The sequence below is a fragment of the Plectrocnemia conspersa genome, unplaced genomic scaffold, assembly GCF_051122295.1.
Source record: "Plectrocnemia conspersa isolate PC_06_02 unplaced genomic scaffold, ASM5112229v1 ptg000009l, whole genome shotgun sequence".
Lineage (NCBI taxonomy): Eukaryota > Metazoa > Arthropoda > Insecta > Trichoptera > Polycentropodidae > Plectrocnemia > Plectrocnemia conspersa.
The window spans coordinates 23,417,387-23,441,272 of NW_028277173.1; the positions used below are offsets into that span (position 1 = coordinate 23,417,387).

Consider the following 23,886-nt stretch of genomic DNA (forward strand, 5'->3'; position numbering starts at 1 on the left):
CAGGTGAAACACAGACCCGTGCAAACAACAGAGCCTGAAATGTGTTAACGATTAATTAAACTTCAGGACGTAACACTAACGCGTTTGGTTCTTTTTCTCCTTTTTTTAATGGATCCACAATGGTATACAATTAATGGAATAGGTGATTTACTAACCTTCATCCTGTGTATTTAAAGAGTTTCATCCGGAAGAAGCAAAATAAAAAATACAGTAGACTATGTATAAAATAATAGTGTAGAACAATCAGGAAATAATCTTTAAATAATGGGAGGAAAATTTCAAAAGTTTTTGCGTTGGCTTTATTAAATTTATTCCATGGAGAATTTTTTCTCTTTGTGTACATATTATAATAACGTCGAACGTATGAAAATTAAAAAATATAGACCCCCTAACGGACTCGGTTTTACTACAAAAGGACCCACTTTCGCAAAAAAGACCATCAAGAAAATGAAAAATTATCTGATACACGACGCGCTAACTTGATTATAAAGATACTATAAAATTAATATATTTTAGAATGAAAGTATATTAAAAATACATTTTTTTTTACTGAATTAATTTATGGTAATATTAGTAGTTAGTATTTTTAAATTCAATTTTATTTATTAAAGAGTCATAAATTGATAATTATATGTAAATTTGATTTGACGTGGACTTCATAAGTAGATATACATCATAAATGTTATACTCGAATATTTTCTATTTACATTTTATTTTTTCTACACTAATTGCAAATCTGATCAAGAGTGCCCTAGCGTGACTTTAGTTGATCAACTTGATGATAAGGAAAATCAACTCTAAGGCAATCGATCATAAGTATAATTACAATATGAAATTTCATGTTGATAGAATTTAAAAAGTTGTGTACTCTTATTTTATTTAATAAATAAATAGTTATAGAAATATTACTATTAATTTATAATTAAATATATTGCTTGTATTAAACTTTCATAAAATTTTAATACGATTTTGCTAAATACAGATTGAAATCAAAATGCTTTTAGAAATAAAAAGAGATTCAGTAAAACAACTTCATTACATAAACTGAATGCATAATTAAACCTTCATTACGTAGCACTTTAAACTTCAAAAGTCAAAATATAGTTGCCATATTTATTTTTAACTATATTAAAGCAATTAAATTAAAACTTGGAATGTGGAAACATGAACTTTAAAAGTATAAATGAATATCCTACATGCAATAATTATATTACAGTTGGGATTTAGCATATATGCGATATATATTTAATGGTTATTATTTTAATGTTAAGCTCAATTTGAAGAAATAAAAAAAAGTGAATAATATACTTATGTACATACATGATATTTAAATGGAATTAATCAAAATCCAGAGTAACATAGTGCTAAAATAAATTTTAAATAAACATTACATAAACTTCAAATAAGTATTTATGATTTTATTGTATTATATGGGTGCATTGCATATCAATGGAATGCGTAATTCGGGGTTTCTCTGAATAACACCTGTTCGGAAAAGACACCGACTCTTATCTTTGTCCACGGTTTTTATGCAAGTGCCTCGGAAACGCAATATTGTTAATTTGTTACGCCGACGAAAGAAACTTCGATTTTTAGAAAATCCAACGATAGTTTTAATCACAGAGTTGTGAAAAAAATCCGGTGGCATTTAATAATCAAAAGCTATAACATATATTCTAATGCAACCAGCATATAACAGTTGCAGAAATTGTTAAATTAAGCCATATGTGCATCGGTCACATTCTGTAGATTGAACAAAAAATCGTAAGTTAAATGCTGTTCAGCCTAACAAGTGCGCATTCGATAACAAATTAAATTGCAAAAACAACGTCAAAATAACATAGCGTTGAAAGCTTTTATATTAAGATTACCTACCAAGACAAACATTATGCTAATATTTCGTTAATGACTAATTCAACATTTTAGCAGCCGAAAAAATATTTTTTTTATTATTGGAACTTGGCAATTGAAAACGTAATTGGCTCATAATCTCGGCTCAAATTCATTCCAACGTATCCTAGTACGAATATCGTAATGAATACGCCAGGTCACCGTCAGTGCTGCTCCACTCAGTAACTTGAACTATTCGCTATTTGCGTTAACACAGTCAGTTAGAGTGCTATCCATTTCAGCATGATTCATAAAAGATTGAGAGTTTCAGTTTACTTTGATTGTTTGATAAATATGAAAAATATAGTAATGATTTTAATTTCAATAAATTTGCTCAAAATATAAACAGGAGTAATGATGAGTATATCGAACGTATATCCATATCGTGTACTTTAGATTTAATAGTAGGAGCGTAAACCCAAATTTAATCATTTTCTCAATTTTAAATAATGATGAAATGGATAGCTCTCGAACTGACTGTGTTAACGCAAATAGTGTATAGCTAATAATAAATAAGCTACGGTCGGCAAAAACTCGAGCAAAAGAGTATCTCCCTGTTAAAAGATGACAAAGATAAGATTTTGTATATTCAAATTATTAAATATAATTTTAAAATAAAAAAGGTGTTCGATAATAAGCTTTGTATAGTACTAAATAGGTAATAATAAAATGGTTTTTGGATAATTATAAAAATAGTATAATAATGAGATTTTCGAACTAATTAAAAATATATACTTTTGATTTAGAAAGCAATGATCCTGCTTTTTTGGTTTATTCTATTATATTAAACTCATTACTTGCAAGTAAGAGTAGTATAATAACTTTACGACAGAATCTCTGATTGCTTGTTTATTTATTTTTTCTTTGTCCTTTTATCATATTATTTATTATAATCATTTCAGATAATGTTTATGTATCTGTATTATCGAAATTAATAAGAAATTCACTATTTAACCAAAACGTCGAAATCAAAAACAATTATATATAAAAAAACTGCTTCGATGTAAACAAATTATTTTGGAATAGGTACGACATATATGTCGAAAAGAATCGCTGCATATATTTGTGATACTTTTTTGCATGATGACAATGCCGACAAATTGGCAAGAAAGAGGATCTGTAGCCGCCATTTGTTTTTCTTCCTCGCTTGCCATTCCCTTTCCCATTACCAACGCTGCGTTTCCCGCAAAATCCGCAAAATTACTCCCTTTGCCCAGAATCGTATTCCAACGTCGTAGCCGCCAGATAGTCTCACTTTTTTACTTCACTTCACTAAAATTACTTTTCAGCAGTAGTGTCCTCTTGTAAAATTCGTTATTTTACTCACGCTTGCCCTATTTATTTTACATCGCTGACATTTGTATTATGCTGCCATCGATGTGTAAAATTGCGACCGCGAGAGCTTTACGCAACTTTACTCTCGTGCCGTAATCACATTTTACGTCGTACCCTTAAATTTTTATTACACAGCAACGCTAATGCGCCCCCGGTAACGCTTAACAAACGCTAGGGCTTGTGCGTTAATCATTCCCTGTATGCTGTGATAACGTCCGGCTTGATAAAAAGAAAAAACCCGTGAAACTTTAATATTGCGTTTAAAATTTCGTACCCAGACTTCCTGTCGTTTCAAAGGACTTAAGCTTCTGCCTCATCCCACTGATTTATTTCCGAGTGAGCGTCGTCAATCGCAACCTTATTTCCCCCATGAAGTTGCGGTCTTCCAGTAGAGCGGTCCAGTTTCATAAATAAGGCTCCTTTGGCGAATACATCTTCGTACTGGCATATCCGTGCTATATGTCAGCTAAAAGGGACTTAATATTGAGGTTATTTCGTATCTTTCGAGTGGCATAGTAACATGGATTGGAAATGCATAATATATTTATTGAGGATCTTCACAGTTGTATAATATTTCCAATACCTCGATAATTGTATGTACTATATGACTGAGTGCATTTCAAAGATCTTGAATTTTTATTATACATGAATAAACTAAATATTGCTTTAAAGTTTCAGATACGTCTCACTTTGAAACAGTCGCCCAAACTAATAACCCTAATAATAAATTTTGGTGAAAACCAGAATTCTAGTCATACGACACAATTAGTTGCCTTTAGTTTAGACAGATATTATCTTCACACTATTTTCTTAGTAAAAAAACCTACGTTTTTAAAGATACAATTATATGAGGTTAGAACGATTATGTAAATAGTCATCTTAATATAATGAATTTGCTAAAAAAATATTTCAAGGATAATAAAAATTATTACCACATCAAAAAATATTAAATTCAAACTTGCTTTAAATAATAATAAAATATTCATAATTTTCTAATTAAATTAATCAATTACAAATAATAGCTAAGCTTTAATTTGTAATAGTATTGTATTTTTTTGTAAAATAAACAAGTTTATTATTTGTATATTTATAACTTGCTCAAAACCTTAAACAGCCAAGCAAAAATGTATTTGAAAATATAAGATAAAAAAAGATAAACCGCCTCTCGGGTACCTGCTAAGTATATATGGACAATTGCTAAAATTGGAAGGCTTGGAATGCTCTACCGTAATCTAATTAAAATCACTATAGTACCAAATATTAAAACGTTTTCTGTTTCAGATATCGATATTTTCATTAATTTGCCTAATTATATCCGTTGAAAAATCATACGAATAATGCCTAATTGACAATGTTTTCTATGTTTATTATTTATGAAAAATATTTTTTAAAACCTAAAATAAATAAATTTCAAAAATATATTGATCCTACAAATTTACAAATAGCTTAACATGTTTAAACAATACTTATTTTAATAATTTATTAAGGGTGTTCCTATATTATTTTCTAACACAATTATATGTATAGTATTTTTGTGTAAATAATAAGATAATGACGCTTTCAAATTTGTATTATTATATACATATATGCCATAAATAATAACAACTTATAAATAAAAATATATTAATTAAAGTAAGTTAAATAATAAAAAGAGTCAAAATAATTTTAAACGTGTAGGAATCACTAGTCAGGTAAAAATCACTAATTATAAAGACGCATTGATCGTAAAAAAGGAATTTCGCATAAACATGTTAAAATCGCGATAAATAAAAATGCTATAAGTCTTTACGTTTTACCGACAAGTGCATTTTGCGTAACGAACAGAGATTCTGATATGATTAGCGTCCCCAAATACTTTAACAACGGCCTGTACTAACACAACATAATAAATGGTATGGACAGTTTTTAACAGCTGTGTTGCCAAATCTTCACCTGTTCAAACTTTAACGATCACGCAATGATTATTGAAAAAAAACAACGAAAATAAATAAATTCAATTTCACGTCCAAATCGTCGCTATAGAAACCATAGAAACGAATTATCCTCTATATATCAATAATCCCATGTATAGCGCATATCATTCACTTCCGTCAGGAATGTTTATCAATAACTTCCATCAGTTACTTTCGACTTGGGACACACGAGAGTTTACTCGAACTAAGGCTTAGGAGACCGAAAAACAGCAGATTCCCTCTTCACGTTGACCCTGATCTAGCAACGACGCCAGAAATCCAGAGTTCAACTGGAGGAAGACGACTGGATTTTACAAACGCAGACAAGGCTACGAGAAAATCACGTATTCCTGCTAATTACACAATAATAATATTTTATAACTAAATAACTTTTCTCTTTATGAAAATAAACCCATATTTTATTTAATACAATTAAATATATTTCAATTTCACTAGAAAGTTATTTTGAATATAATTTAAAAGCCTGAATAATAAATAATTTACTCGAACGAGTTTACGAAACTACTGAATAGTCAGCAAATATGATAAGTAACGTTTCACTTTCTTTATACATGTTAGAAAGATCTTAAAATTACAAGTCTTCAAAACTACTTCAAGAAAATGTCAAGAAAGCTGTATAGATCTCAAGCACAAAAAATATAGCTCTAAATCACAAAATTTAATAAAACATTCGGCATTCGAAACGAATAGTGTATAGAGTTTTGCTAGCAAGCGAAATCGACGTCATATGTGGAAAAAACATAAAAAGCGGAAAATGGAAATGCTCATATGAACACATCATAGTTTTCATATGTTACGATGTGGCCTATTCGGCTTTTTCATTTTCGTCCATTCTGCGCACGCTGTCCGATTGCTATCGGCAATGTCAGCTTTAAAAATATATACACAACGTGATGAAAAAAATTGTTAAAATATATTACGTGAAGATAAAAATCTAAACATTCTAGCTGTATATTTTATGGGCAAAAAAAACAAGCTTAAATTTGTAGATATGGCAGCAAATATGTTTTTGTATGTACTAAATATGTAATTAAATAACGTATAAAATATTTCATTTTAAATTTATTTATTGAAGATAAGATATTTCATGGTCCTTTTAACGTTATAATAATTTTCATTGAATCTCATCTTTGCGTCAGAAATCAACCCTTATCTTTCGCCTACCTGCTAACAAATTATTTTCTTGCGGTGTTAATATTAATGCAAAGTCCTGGGAGAGCAATTACGTTATATAAAGGTCAACACGCATTTCAACTTGGTGTATAGTTAAAAAGGTCGCTTAAGTAATTAAACATAGTTTAAAAATATACGTGAAAGTCCAACATGAATAATGGAATTCGTACGTTTCGAATCATTTTTGTTTATATTTATTTTATATAAAGTAGAGTAAAAAATACGCTGTGAACTCATATTGTATACAATGTACGTGTTAGCAGATATATTTATTTTACACTAAAGCTGTTTTCTTTGATTCCATTCTGGTTTATTTTGTCAAAATTAGATCATATTTACCGGATATTAAACATAAATTGGTTTATTCTCGATGGCCAAAATATCATTTTATCCTATAGAAATAGTAAAAAATAATCTTACTATAATTCCAAACATATTTTGATAATTATTTTACTATGTAAATTTGTGACTTTCAGTTTAATATTTGCGTGCTTATACATATTTTTAATTTGATATAAACTTAACTCAAAATTTAAATTTAATCTGTTTCATTATATTTTGATATATTTTTAACTACATAAAAAATGCAAGGCCCTTAATTTATGTACATAAGAATCTCGTTATTTTTACTTTAGAAACTCGAGTACAAAGTCTTGCAACCTTTTTATAGAATATATAATTACAACAATATAGTAAAATTATATTTTTTAATACATTTTAAAATATAAACCTTTGCTATATCGTAAATTTTATTTTTAACAATTTTAGATATTGGGTTGCAAAATATTTTTAGTTAAACAATAAAATTAATTTTATAGCACTTAATTATAATTATGATTTTTTCAAGTTAAAATGCTAGATTTTTGGGTTTAAAAATAGCTATAAAAAATTTTCCTAATATTTTTACACAGTTATGTATTTTTTATTATACTTTATTTATAAAAATATCGTAAAACACATGATTTTTACAAATTTACAAAATATTTAGATTATTGATTTTCTGTGATAAAACTGTTTACTTTAATCTATAAAAAAAAATACAAATATCAAACTTTTTGTCACACAAAGAAATATAAAATATAATATAACTAAATACAGCCATCGATCCATTACATTAAAATAATTTTGTAAAAAAGTCTCTGTTCCCAAGAATTTGTACTTTAAAAGTACAATATATGTTTTTGTATGATTTAAAAAAACTTATAATACAGCTGTTATTAACTTATTACTTATTTGTGGTTAATTTGCTGTTAAATTAACTACATATAACATGCATAGCATAGGTTAAAAATACGCTAACATATTTACGCTATTTTGCATATATTAAGAATTTACGAATAAATTACATGTTAAATTAAATAATAATACAGACGTTATCTTTTTACAATACTAAGATTTTTTAAAAGAGAAGTTATTTTTATTTAAAAAAATCATTTCAGTAAAAAAAAATATATAATCTATGCCACTTATATTTTAAGATTGAAAATATATATTTTCTCACATATGTAAACTATTTTTTTATTTACTTAAAATATGTAATGAAATTAAATAAATTCAGATTATATGCAACCAGGATATAATTAATATATTAAAATTTAAATAAATCTGAATATTTTATACTTAAAAATCCTTTTTTTACCTTAAAATTTTTTTTTGCAAATTACGGGTGTTATTAACTTAATTATAAATAAAATCAGTTATGTTTTATTTGGAAAAATGTTTCTGTTAAATTAAATATATTAATTACAACATCTCAAACTTTCTCATTTCAAGTTTAAAAAAATGACTTTTCTACAAGATATTTAAAGCAAAAACGCAATATTTCCCTAAACCATAATTTTTTAATAAAAGTATATAATATTTATAGCATTATATATTTAAAGCAAAAACGCAATACTTCAGTCATACATTAAGTCAGATATGGTATATTTGTGACAGTTTTTTTTAAATTAAATATATTGATAAAGACTACTCAATTTTTAAAGTTTAAAAAGTTATTTATAGCATAAAACTATATTTTTTATATTTTATTTGATTTTTAAATGATTTTCTATTAAAATAAAAAAAAATGAATCACATACAATAAGAATATTATATATTTATAAAATTTTAATAAATCTAAGAAAAATATTTTTCTATTTAAATTTTACGTTATTTCTAATACATATTAAATAATATTTTTTTAAGGATAATTTGTCATACAACTGATTTTACAGCTGTTATTAGCTTAACTATACAAAAAATCAGATATGTTATCTTTGTGACAAAATTTCTCTTAGATTAAATATATTATTAAATATAACTCAAACTTTCCTTTCGTTTAAACTGTTTTCTCGCATGATATTTAAAGCAAATTTGCTATTTTTTTCATTTACGTTGATTTTTTAATATATTTTTAATAAATATATTATATAATATAAATACAATAATATTTTTTTAATGATATTTTGGCAAACAACTGATTTTACAGCTGTTAATAGCTTAATTAAATATAAAATCAGTTATGGTATATTTTTGGCAAAGAGTCTGTTAGATTAAATATATTAATAAGCACAACTCAAACTTTCATTTCAAGTTTATAAATATAAGTTTTCACACAAGATATTTAAATGTTTAGTTTACTTTGATTTTTTAAGTAATTTCCCTATAAAATTAAATAAATTTGGACTACATACAACAATTATATATCTGAGCATGTTCAACAAATTTAAAAAATATTCCGAAAATACCCTTTTTTTATTTTAAAAGTACATTATATGTATATTATATACAATAATGTTTTTTGTATGATATTTGGGAAAAAATGAATTTACATATAAAATTTGTGGCAAGGCTGTTGAATTCGATATACTAATACTCAAATCTCAAACTTATATTTAAGGGATAAAAATATATGTTTTCACAGAAGAAACGTATTGCATATGTACGTATTTTTTTTATTAACTTTGAGCTTAAATAATTTTAAATAATTGCCTAATTAAATTAAGGAAATTCGGATTAAATATAGATCGGGATAATGTAAATCTGGTCAAATATAATTAATATTTATGTTTATCATTCTAAATTAATTTTTGCGTCTTTATTTTAATTTTTTTTTTTTATACTATTCAGCACTAAAATTTTGTCGAATTGACAATGTAGTGTACCTTGTGAGTATAAAGGATTAATCGCATCAAAAATTGTAAGTATATATATGTAAACAACGCATTATAACAAGATTAAAACACGCTGATGCGAACAAATTCAAGATTCTTAATTAAATTTCAACACACTCGAGAGAGGGAGAGAGATATGTATATTCGAGAGCCTCGGTTTCGGTGCGCCCGCCGCATCCGCAGGAAGGATCACGGCTGATACTGTTAAAGCGAACCCCGTTCTTGATCAGATTTCAGACATATACACACATACGTCAGATTTGTTAATTAATTTAAATACAGAGCAAATTTTATAAGAGCGATTAATAAAAACTCACGTTTTTGTTATTATGTGTCGAATTCCGAATGCGTTTTCCGAGATTTTCTTTTGCCGCAATGGGGGCGAAGCTTTGTCCGGGTACGTGCCGGGATTCCGGGATTCGAACTATACGCAGCACGTGCGCCACCGAGCTCGCGCGCCGAGCCACTGAACCAGGGATGCTGTCGGCTCGCTCTTATATAAATGTACCGATGTACCTATGTATCAGGGCGTATGTATGGATGTACGTAGATATACATATACAGACGTACAAAGGATAATGTCGGCCGAGATCCTGTAGTACCGACAGGAGCGTGTAAATATTTCCGATTGGACTCTTTGGTATTATATCGAAGGGATTACCTGTAATCTCGTTAATTGTATTTTTTTCGGGATTGCTTTTTATGGCTTTATCTTAACTCTCGTAGGGTTGTTACGGTGTACTTATATAGAGTGTCACTGTTGTGCGAGTAAAAAACTTAATTTAAATATGGAGATAAAATTTTGATAACAGAGCGCTCAAGTCAGTCAAGAGAGTGCCATATAAATTTTAATATCTGTCTAGGGATTTGAATACTTCAAAAATAATACGCGTTTTGTAAAATTTTCATATAGACAATATAAAAAATCCATAAGGGACAAAAAATACATACATTATCATTATTTGGGAAAATACGCCTTTTACAATATTATTAAAACATATTTTATTATTATAATATATATTTTGCAGGCGCAACTTCCTATTATATCTTAGAATATAATACAAAGACCCACACTATAAAAATACATTAGGTTTAATGCATTTTTTGAGACTATGATTATATTGCAAAAGTATACACGGACATATCCGGACTTTGTAATAAGCCGTGATAAACTAAAATTTTATTGAGGTTGCTTTTTAAACTCGCTAGATGGACAAGCCTAAGGACCTAAATTCTAATATTATGAGCTTTATTGTTATAACATATATTCATTTACTTATTGTAAATTTTCTGTTGCAACATGACAAATTCCCAGACCATGTTCTCCTTGAGGAGCCCGACTCAAATCATAGCAAGAATATATTTATAAAAAAAGTAAAAATCGACATCAAATAATGAATCTGAACTAAACTACAGTTGTTTGAAATGTATGTACTGATGTATTTAAGGTTTAAATTCCTTCAAACCTTTTTATACACAAAAAATAAAAGAAGCGGAACATTGCCTTCAAAAGCACCCACTTTTTAGGTAGTACTGTCACAAAAAAAACATTATTATTTAAAGGGATAAATTGTATTTTTTGCCGCGGCTCCGTTTATGTTAAAATTTGTATGCAAATTATTGTTGACTTTATTGCTTTTTGAACGTTTAAAAATGATAAGACATGAGAGGATATATTGAACGAATGTAAATTAGTAGCAGTAAATTATGGTATTCGATCTGAATTTTCAGATCGATTTTCATAATGAATTATCTGCTGATTACGTTTCGTTTTTAATACTCTTTTAATTATTAATATAATTATGAAAAATTTTACGCATCGGTACTATCGATATTTTACCCTTTTCGATTACGGTTGTTAAATAATTAATATCATCATTGATAGTTTTAGTGTCCGTTGGGGCATAATTCTGTCGCCTAATCACTATACGGAACTCGACAATACTCCTAAAATCCTTCCAATCAGCATTGTTATAATCAAAGACAATTTTATGAATAACCTTAACCTCATCCTCCAGTATAAAAAACACAATAAGGTGTTTTAAGAATAGAGCTTGGATGCATTGCATATCTAAAATCTAAGCATTTCCCTTAACTAACGCAATATCTAAGATTGACGGCGTCATGCGATTGGTACGATAATGCGTTACTGCTTTTGGAAAGATTAAAATTGTATCCGTGTCGTGAAAGTAGCCGTCCCGGATCAACTAACACCGGAACAATTCCAATGCACGTGTCTGGGTCTCCGTAGATTTCTGATTAAAATAACCGAATCCCTAAGAGCAGTATAGGTAAACTCACATTCTGGGGAACTATACCCTGCGACTATTATTATTATCCTATTTTTTTGCTAAATTTGAGTTACGACAGTTTCTATGTGTTTATGAACGCGTGTTTTATTGATTTATTTACAAATATTGCGACTCTTCCGCCCAGTCTTGAGAGACGGTCCCTCCGGAGACAGGCAAAGTTGGGGATGTAAATGTTTACGTGCGATTTCAAATATATTTCGGTGTTCAAAATAATATAAATTTTGTACTCGCTAATCAGTAGTTCTAGTTTTCCAGTTTTATTTTGGATTCCACGAGAATTCCATGTCAATATGTTTAGAAAAGGACATCTAAATATTTGCCCATCATCGGGGCGATATCCGTTTTACTTTCGCACTTGCCAGCTCTGACTGGGATCTTCTGGAGCACGATCAGCATCCTTCGAAGATCTGCAGTTGGCTCTTCAGGCTGTCTGCTTTGTGGACACAGACGTCTTAGTCGGAGCAGTTAATGGGACGACAGGCGTTTTTCCAAACGCTTGTTTTGTCAGCCTCAGAGCAGAAAATTAATTTCGTTTGAAGATATCAAGAACTGAAATCTGAGTACAACAATTTACTTTTTTACCAAAAAATTAAATGGTGAAGTCGCGGAAAATGTTTAGCAATATTTTGGAATTCGAAGAAATAAATGAAAATTACCTGAATTATACAATAAACCGTTGTTTTTGTATTCATGTTTCCTTACAGACATCACAATGAAATTAAATGAACATAACAAGCAGGTTCAAGGTAAAAACAAATTGATGACAGATTGTTATCAAAACATAAAAGGATTCATAGCAAAACTCAAACTTTATGAAAGGCATTATTAAATAAATTCAATAGTGACAAAAAATATTTTGATAAATATGCACGAGAAATTACTAATTTATTACGAGAATTTCAGGAGAGATTTTTATATTGAAAGAATTACGAGAATTTGTTCATATTTTTTTTATGTCTATTTGACATTATTGTAAAATCAGCTCCAACAAATTTGCAGATTTCTTAATGTACCGAAAATTTAACATCAATAATTGCCTTCGTATTTTACATGCGGCCCTCAAACTAATGCAAAATAGGTTATGTGTCCCGTGGCGCAAACCGAATTTGACATTCCTGTACTAGATAGTGCCAAGATAGATTCAAGGTACATTCACATCGTACGTAATTATTATGCCATTAAACATTAATGCGCGACAGCGCCTCTTACTATCGCAATAATGATTATAATTTATAACTTCATCCCAAGTACTCGTCAATTAATCTAACGTGATAAAAAATATTAATTTCCACTGAAATATGATTCTATCGAATATGAATTTCGATATTGCGATCACAGTCTCTACTTAATTGCGAAATCATGTTGTAGTATCTATAGCGAGGCTTGGTTTTTGTCGGTCGATGGAAGTTTGACGATAGTTGGTCCAGTTTGGGTGGCATGGCGCACAGCCTCCCCGTGTCTCCTCCATCCAATGGCGCGGGGGGTGGGACAAGTGCCTCCTCAATTATTAACGAGATGCCGGACTGGATGGATAATGCACCACGACGAATTTTCCTTGTCCGTTTCCGCATTGGTCCCATGGTATCAGCGCTAGTTATTTCCACAGCGATTTCCAACGCTTAATTTCAAATATCATTAAACTCCAACAAAACTGCTCGAGGCACTGTCCGTTTCCACATCTCATTAATAAGTATAGGGTGATCCAATAAAGGGTTTCGGTATGAATTCACCATTTCCCTTCTGGGAAATGGCACCATTTTCGTTCTGTCAAACATACAAAACTGTCATTTAGAAACAGCTAGTAGATTATTCCTAGCGCTGTTTGATAATTTGTAATTATATTTTCTTTATGTAATAAATGGCTAATAAATAAAACTACAGAATCTAAAAGCTTCAACAATATACATATTGATGCTTGATGTATGGTTTTATAAATATATATTTCATACATAAAGTTCCTAAGCAAATAGTAAATTTAGACTCGATTTCAACATATCATACTATCGTCCTGGAATTTGATAATCAAGATTCATTAAGAAATTTATCAAAAAAAAATAATCTTAGATGAGCTAAGATTTGTCTAAATAAATAAATAAATTTAAAATATCACTCTCAAATTAAATTTGATAATTTTGACGATAAAACAATCAATCACGTCACAGAGTTGTATAAGTAATTTATTGAACTTTAGACTAAAGCTAAGTAACATGATAAAGCTTTATTTTACTATTATATTATATTAAAATTACTATTTCACCACTAAATTCCATAAAAGTGCCGATGTCTGCTATAGTACAATAGTTATGTTTTAAAAAAAGTTAAATTAAAAAAAAAAGTTGAGAGTGTTTTAAGAATAGCTCTCTAGAAAACTACAACAAAAGTTTGGTTAAACAAAAAAAACACCGAAGAATTTTGCAGACTTTCAAAAGCTATCAATTATTAGAAATTACCACAACATAAAAACTCTTTAAGCCCTCTTTTCATAAACTTTGATAAGCACGTCTAGAAAAACTACGTATCCTTTATCTGTTGCTAAGAAATGGCCACATGGGAAGACTACGACTCTTATTTATTCGACACTGCCACCCGATACTGGCACCGATATATATTAAATTATAATAAAAATATATAGATAAAACTTTCATTACAGTGTGAATAATATATATTACTGAGTCCCGTTCGAAATAACTTTCATTATATTTTCATTTATGAAACATAAAAAATAAAATAGATTATAATAATTTGGGATCAATTTAATAGGGAATAATAGAAGATATGTGCATTTAAATAAATAATTTGTTTTCTAAGTCTATATCTTTATGCATTATAATAATAAAAAATGAGCATTAAATAAATATAGTTATTTTTAATAACAACATTTTATTTGTAGTATACACTAAAATTAATAATTTGTGCATTAAAATATTAAAAATAACATTGAATAAATATATATTTATTCAATAAAAAATATTATATAGAGTTATATTTTATGTTTAAACCTAAGCTTAACCTAAACGAATTAATTTAATGAAAGCTTAACAACCATAATTAGTTTTAGAACTTTCATTAGGTTTGAGTTTAAACAGTAATTGGACGTTTCGCAACTATTACAGTGAAGTTATATTTTTATTATTGTGAATATAATTTTATTAATTTGGCCAATTAAAATGTATAAAAAAATGATTAATAATTCCAGCTTATTTATTTTAATGCTCATATATTTTATGAAATGCTAACAATAAATGCGCATTTTAATTTATATATTGCTCAATTAAATTACCTCTTTATATTTGAGTCTTATGCACATATTTTTATTTCATTCACAAAACCAGCTAATTTTACTTTTGTTGATTATCTTAGGAATATTGTAATACTATCTTAGTCATGCATGGATGAAATTGCTTGAATATTGAAAGTATAAATGTTGACTTACCGATAGTAAAATTGTTGACAAGCAAATTGAAAACAGCCTATCTGGTGTCTTCACGCCTGCACCACCTCGCAAACGCCTGCACCTGCAAAGCATGTAATTTACTTAGCAAATATTTTAAAACAAACATCATATTTAAAATAAGCTTTAAACATTTGTAAAGGACTGACTACTTCAATTATATCGTTTGTTTGTCAATAAATACTTTATCATTGGGTTCCAACTAATCATTAAAAATAATCGCAAAACCCATTAATCACTAAAGAAAGCTAAAATATCCGGTTCTCGTAAGGTATACAACTCCCAAAAATCACAAAACTAAAAAGGGTGTAAAAAAAATTATTTAATAAAAGTATAAAAATTATACTTTTCTTGCATATCTCTTTTTTAATATAAATTTTTAAGTTTGCAAAGCGGTTTAGTTTGAAACAAATATTGTTTTGACTAAAAACCTAATTGAAATTAACAAATATTGGGCATTGCTTGCTGATTGTACAGGAGGTTTACCAAAAGACATTAATCGGCAAAGTTTGTAATAAGATGATCGACTTCATTATAGCAATTTATTGCGTCCTAAAATATATTTCCATTGTTTGAAAAAACAGTGATGCAAATTCATTATTTTAGTTTTTTTATGTCTGTTTTTCTCACCTCCCATTTGCATATAACGCATTAATAAATATGTATATATATATATATAATTGGTACTCTGATTATATGATTACTAATATTTTTTAAACAGTTAGTTAAGTTAAAATAGATCTTTTGGTAATTATTAAACAATGTCGGTACTTAATGGTCCAATACCCAGAGATGCTTAAAAAATGGCGAAAGCTGAAGAAAGGATGTTTGAAACCCCCGTGAATTGTCCGACCACAAGAGAATAATGATGATATCACTAGGGGCGAAAAATGGGTTCTCTATTCAAACGTTACGTAAAAAACAGTAGCTATTTCGTGCACAAAAGCCGAACACAGATTGCATCCTAAAAAATATATGCTCTGTGTATGGTGGAATTCTGAAGGTTTTTTTATTTTGAGATGCTATTGTATATCAGCAAAACAAAAGTGTACAATGAACAATAATTTAGATTGACTGTGTAAAAATAGATAATAAACAATTATATTTAATTATAATATCGAATAAAAAAATTGAGTTTTAAATATATATTATATGCACTATATGTCTTATAAAATGAAAAAAATAGAATAGACAATATTTATAAAAAGAAAGCTTATTAGAACTAATGAGACAGCAAAAATTTGCGTTATTTTTGCTTTTGATAAAAATGTCACGTTGTTAAAATATAATAACAAGTGATTTTATTTTAACTACATAACAACATTAAAAAAAATGTTATATTGTTAAAAATCTTACGTTGTCTCATATAACAAAATTTCTATAGTTCACAAGATCTAAAAAAAATACATTCTATGGTAAATTCTATTCAAACTGCTTTTGTACCCAATGCCACGACTACGATTTTCAACCTTTCATTTTTTGTAGAATATTCAAAATATCGTATGCTAATGCATATTGTCATAAATACAAACATTTATGCCATTAATACTTTAAAACAACATCGAAACGTTTTCTGACTACTCTCGAAATTTAAAGAAATTTATTATTCATTAGCTAATCATCCGTTCGCTTCGGATTTCGTAGCACATCGAAGGGTAAAGAAGATCCAATCACGAATATCTATATTTTCAAAGTCCGAAGAGGAAATTTTGAATTTGCTCTTCCCTCTGCGTTAACCCTTTAAACGTTATCAAACCTTTCGGAGTACCCCCATTGAACCGTACCCAGAAAGGGACGCAATCGACCAAATCGATTCTTTGAGATCCCAGTCTTAATCCCTTGCGTAAGCGCGTGCTGATAAGGGACGACAAATGAAGTAGACACACAATTGTATAATACATATGTATTCTACGGGTAAATTACTTGGGAATCGTCGGATAATCTAAAAATGTTTTTCTTACACAAAAGTTACCGTATGAAACTTAAAGCGTTATCTATTCTCAATATATATGTATATAAAAGCTAGTTTATATGAGGCATTAAGAATATTGAGAATCAATTTAATTATACTGTGCTAAAATTAATTTAGTCATTTTTTTTATCCATCCAACATATTGTAATCGCAATGCAAGATTATTTCATGTGTTACAACTTTCTTAAAATTTAACTCTTGTTGGGTTAATCTCTAATATTCTAATTATGTCAAAAAAATCCTATTTTTACAGACTTTTCAGTTGAATTGTATTTTCATCTGAGAATGTATATATTGACAATTTTATTATTGTACAATAGGAATGGAATGTGCAGTTACTATAAATGCAATAAGGCTATGGTTTTAAGTCTTCTATGAAATTTTGAAACTTTTGAAAAACTTTAAAATATGTGCTTACAACTTTTATCTTTGTGCGCTGTGTTATTATTTTTTAGTTTTAATTAGTGGCCACAAGAATAAATAATATTTTTGAGTGTATTTGATTTAAAAAATTATTCATAAAAAGTATTTTATAGGCTTAATCATTAGCAGCTTTGACGACTTATGCTCTGAAACTGAATTGCATATTCAGCAGGAATTTTCTACACCTTTTGTGTTTTATTATTTGGTTTCATAGACTATATTTGACTTTGGGGTGGTCAGCCATAATGACTCATAAAATATCAAATTGTATGAATCGGATTTCCCACTCAGTTGGCGTGACAGAAATATATTACTTTAGAACCCTCATACCATATAATTTATGAAAGTATTAACCAGCAACTAGTTTTTATGTGTTTTAAGAATCCTATAAAGACATTAAATTATTTATTTATGTAGTGCAAATATATGAATATTTTCATATATTTGCCTAAATTGGTTAAAGAATAATGTACTTAAATTAAATGAGAATAAAACTAAATGTATGTTTATTAATTATAAAAATGTGTTAGATAATAGTACCAAAATAGTAATAAATAACTCTAGTATAGAAATAGTGGATAATATAAAATATTTAGGAGTAATTGTTGATACAAAATTAAATTTTAAAGAACATTGTAATTACATATTAAAAAAAATTAGTAGAAAAATATTATAAAATTATTATCTAGATTAAGAAATATATTAAGTATAAATACAAAAAAAAAAATTTACAATAGTATAATATTGCCCCATTTTAATTATTGTGCAACACTATTAAATATGTTAAATAAATTAGATAAACAAATGTTGCAAAAATTACAAAATAGGGCAATGAGAGTAATCTTAAATAAAAATAGATTAACTAATTGTAAAAGTATGATTGATAGATTAGAATGGTTGAATGTTCAAGAAATATTGAGTATGAATGTTTTAGTATTTATATATAAGTTAGAAAATAATATGTTACCAGAATATTTTAATAAGTATTTAATAAGAAATAAAGATGTACATAAATATAATACTAGAAATAGAGAAAATTTAAAGATAATTAAGTATAAGAAAACGAGTACGGCTAGGGGAATTATGTACGGAGGTTTTGATTTATATAATAGTCTTCCAAGAGAAATCCGAAACAGCAAAAATATAACGGGTTTCATAAATGGAATAAAAAAACACCTTCGTACAAATAGAAATAAATTATAATATTAAGACTTTATTATTGTATATTTTTTATATATTTTTATATATGTTTACTAAATTTGTTAGATGTAAAGATTAGCTATTAAGCTAAATAAATTAATAAAATAAATAATAAATAAATAATATCATAATATCGCCTCGCTTTATGACTTGTAGGCAGAAATATTTTTTTATATCCCCCCCCCCTTCTCTTACTTATTTTTTATATATGAAAACCAATTATTGATTTTAATCAAAACCATATTTTTTTAAATTGACATAAAATATTGTAAATTCTTAGCTGTTTTTGTTTTACCAAATCACAAGATTAAAAATTAATCAGAATAAAGACAATTTTCAACATTTTTTTAAACTCATTAGTTTAGCTTCTATCTATCATTCCTTGATTAGTACACAAGCTAAAGATTTTCTTTAAAAACAGTTTAAAATAAACTATCCAATATGATTTTTTTTATTTCTAAATAAAATTATAATGTAAATTTTTATACATTTTTCTAAAACAATTTTATAAAAAAATTAAATGCATTGTTAATTCGCGATATTTACGAAGCACGAGTTGAATACCTATGCAATGTTAAATAGATCAAATTCTCGTGGATTCAAGAGCCTATTTATACTTTTTCTGAATCCTAAGCTTTACTTTAAGTTTTAGATTATTCTTATATCCTGTTTAAGTTATTTGGAGAATTCTACTCCAATGCCATAACATAAAGTTATCGAATAATCAATGTAGAAACTCTATCAATTGATAAAAAATATATTAAAGAATAAACCTTAGTAATATTATATTAATATAATATAAAAGTCTTAGTCTCTCTGAATTCCATTAAACCTTAGGCTCTTTAAAAGTTAATCGCTTTGCAGACTTCGCGTTGTCTATGCGGAATAGATGTCCAGCCCACATTTTAATTTTTATACATTTTACAACGCCAAGATCTCAATATGAAAGTCGCCAAATATCGTCGTCTAAAAATCTTTCTTAGGACTTTTCGCTCATATACTAAAACTGAATGTAATTGTTATTTTGATATGTATATATAGAACGTAAAAGCACCTGTTGACGGACATAAGTATTCTGCTATTCTCGTCACTGTCATTATTTTCAATTAATCAACAAAACCAAAATGCACTGAATGGTCAACTGATACATATTTATATTATATGTAAAATTCAGATAAAATTGGGCGATTTTATAAATATGTTTATACACATAATAAACGCTGTTATATCAATACTGAAATATATGTAATGACATAGCTGCGCCAATCGAAGCAGAATGCAAACGAAATACACATCCGTATCACCATCGCATGACGAAACTCTTAATATGTTTACAGGGCCTAATAAACCTCTGAACCGGCGGCAAAAAGAGCAAAATCGAGTAAACGAGCCCTGAATTGGAGGTAAAAACGTAAAGTCGGAACGGTCCATTACGACCCACCTTTTTTCGGGCATTAAACGCGAAATCTCCGAAACTGGCGCAAAAAAAAGCACCGACACACAAAGGGGAAAAGGAAGACAAGAAGAAGGAATTCTGTTTCAGATTCTTTCACTTAAAACACGACGACTTCATCGGAGAGGAAAAAATCGGTCGTAAACATACGCGCCCCCGGATCGTGTAGCACACGTCATAAAATATAGCAATTTACGTCGTATGTGTGTTTGCACACACCGCCCCTTACCCTTGGGGCGGATGAGGGTGGTCTAAACTGATTTTCACCTGGTGTGGATTGTGATCGTTTTCGCATATATGGGAAAAGGCCGATTCGGATACGTACGTGATACGAGCGTAAGCTTTAGAATAAAAAGATCTATTTTGTTCAAAGAGCCTTATCGGATCTGTGATTTGAAGATTTTAATGCTCTGAAAATCTCTATCGGTTTATATTTATTTTTGAGTAAACCAAGTTGGTGTTTATTAATAAAAAAATATTTTTCTTCTACATACCATTTAATATTATTTGGCGTCTTTGTTAATGTAATTAATCTCAAGCAGAGATTTATCAATAAATCTCGAGAGAAAGACGTTCATATGCATATGTATCTAAAACTTTTAATTTGTCTGTAGCATACATAGTACTTCAACCAGACTTATTAATATTAAATAATAAAGCAAATGATATAGTGCAAATAAAATTAACTAAATAATGTTTAGCAAATAATGTGGCCATCACTTTAAAATTTACTTCAACAAGATAATCCATTAAATGGAATGATTAAAAGTAAATTATTCAAATAAATACGCATTTAGCAATCGGTACGAAGCAACAACGACAAAATAAACTCGCTAAAAGCTAACGTCATATTCGACATCAAAAAGCTGTCCAGAACAAATTAATATACACCATTATTAAACTTTGGAATCTACAAATTAAGTATACAATGAATGTACCCAAAATACTGTTAGAGAAAATGTAGAAAGATCAATATTTATGCAGCTTTTAGTAGGTTGTACTAAGCCTAATTTAAATAATAAATTTTAGACAACACTTAGGTAATGCAAGCATTTAAAAATAATTAATTAGGTGAAAACTGTAATAAAAAAATTATTCCAAAATTTAAACAAGGTTGTACAATTTGACAAAAATAAATATCTGAAGTAAATGCTCCAAAATTGACATGAAACCATAAATTAAGATCACCATATGGTTTTAAAAACTGTCATTTATCAAATTCTTACATTTTTGGCGACGCAGGAGGTGACGGGTGTCAGTTAGACACAGATTAACCTACTGCATTTGTATATTTATTGAGAAATAATTAAGTTTACATTGTTATTTACAAGTGAATGGGGCGCGGAGTCGCAACGACGTGCGATCTAGCCGAAGGTTGCCAGTCGAAAGGACCCGTCACACCAGTGTTACCAGAGTGTCGCCAAGATTTGGCTATAAAAAAAACTTAATGAAATAATATATATATATACATATAAATAGGTCCTTACATATTTATATGGATTTATGTATCTAAGATTAACAAACATTTCATATCCTAACGGAAAAAAATATTTATGAGTAAGATATTAATTACAGATCATAGAAATACACCATTGATTTAATTCGTTGATTCTTAACCACTAATGAAACCTGAATCTACTATTACACACTATTAGCCTTTTCGCTGCGATGCTTGTTTGGCCGATGTTTCATCGGACTAGATTTTTGGCACTAAATATTTTCAAATGTTCATCACAATTATGTTCGAAATAAGTAAAAATACAAAATACCTCTTTTGATTGTATTGTACAATAAATAATATGACACAAATAAAAACATCATTATTCGATTTACCCAGTTTAAACAAAGATGGCATACACACATGTAAAATTATGTACAAATAAAATTCGTAAGACGAGTTTTTTGTACATTTATATATTTTAATATTTTACCATAATGAAATTTTTAAAATGATAAAATCGTTAAATAATAATACGAGATTTTTATAGCGCAAGAAACTCCAGTTTATTTTTTTAAAAACGTACAACGTGTAATCTGACTGCTGCCCATCCAATGATGGGCTTCGCGTTGAATGGGTTATTAAAACATCAGCCAAAAAATTGAAACATACACCTAGCTATTCTTTACTATCAAAGAAGGCCAAGTAAATATCGTTTGCATGAAGGATTATAGCTTTGAATGTCTATGATAAATATAAGGGTATATTGCTTAATCTTGCAAATGATAATTTAAATGTAATATGCTAACCTTTTAGACTTCTTTCGTCTTTTTCTGACTTCCAGCTGTATCCAAATCTCAAAAATGTCCTTGGTTTTATTCGAATTAAGAGAACAATGGTACACTAATATTTTACTAATTAATGAATTAATTTTCAAATATGCGTCGCTAATAAAAGAATGTTAAATAAATAAATGTAATTTAAAAAAAATATTTTGTTATTTCATGTATTTATCGAAAGTATTATTTCGTAATAGTGTTAGTATAAATACTAATGTCTGCTTAATAAAGTATGAAGTTAAATTTTACAAAACATGAATTATAAGTAGGAATGTTTAAAGAACAGTTTTGAGGTCGAAGGGATGTGACTTCGCAGCCAAAATTGACGCCGGAAAAGCCGGTAACAGTTTATTTATATTATGTATAAATTACTACAGCAGAGTTAGTATCGAACTGTATTTCGTGGATTGAGTGCTAGTGGAGAAGCTGGTAATGAAATAATAAGGATGGTTGAGGGTCTCTCTCGTTTTGCCTTAGATGCTGTCTGAGTTCGTCTCTGATCGTCTACCGTCTCAAATCATCTCTGGTCGTCTCGTCTTTAATTGTGTGATCGTCTGGCGATGTGACAAAGTGTCACATATTTTATACTCTTAATTTGAGGCAGCTCTTTTGAATCACAGATGCAGATATTGGTGGGCCAATTGAATCGCTTGAATAATCAGGCGAATCGTTTGTTGAATAATCAATAAACGAAATATGTTCACACCTTGAAATGAAACTTTCAGAATTTACAATGCAAAGAGTATATGACAACAGCGGTTTTTACGCAGTTTGGACGCATTGCTTAGCGCCCATCCTTTACCTGCAAAAAATAGTTTTCTTGTGCTTACAGGCGGATGTGCTAACAAGTGGCTTATGAAATTTCCTATTTTTACGCAATTATTGCATTGAGTATTATCTTATTGTTATTACAATTTTTGTCAAAACGAGTTGCTTATGTATTTGTTAGTTTAAAATGGTCGTTTGATTGACGGTGCAGCTAATTGAATCCCCCACATTAATAACACTGACTCATTAAAATTAATGCTTATGCTATTTTTCAAGTAAAAAAATAGAGTGTTTAATGATAAATAGCACAATGATTCTTATAAACGATATGTGATAGATATGATACAGAGTGCATAGAATAAATAAGTATTGTGCATAAATGGTGGTGTGGCGGTCGACATATATCACACAGACGGAAAAATGGAACTCCAATGATGCGGTGAACCATTAAGATAAGAAAAGATCAATAGAAATTTTAATCAGAATGCCCAAATTGTATTCCCA

At 28.5% G+C, this 23,886-nt stretch overlaps 1 protein-coding gene across 2 annotated transcripts in view; it reads right to left on the reverse strand.

Moving 5' to 3' along the window:
• Positions 1-23,886, reverse strand: part of LOC148232299 (uncharacterized) — a 227,079-nt gene that overhangs the window by 190,406 nt on the left and 12,787 nt on the right. The window contains exon 3 of one of the 2 annotated variants that reach the window (XM_088192313.1): positions 15,272-15,353. The gene's annotated coding sequence lies outside the window, so the exon portion shown is untranslated. Of the gene's footprint in view, positions 1-9,843; positions 9,997-15,271; positions 15,354-23,886 lie in introns of those variants that run through there. The other variant, XM_088192314.1, reaches the window with a different exon arrangement.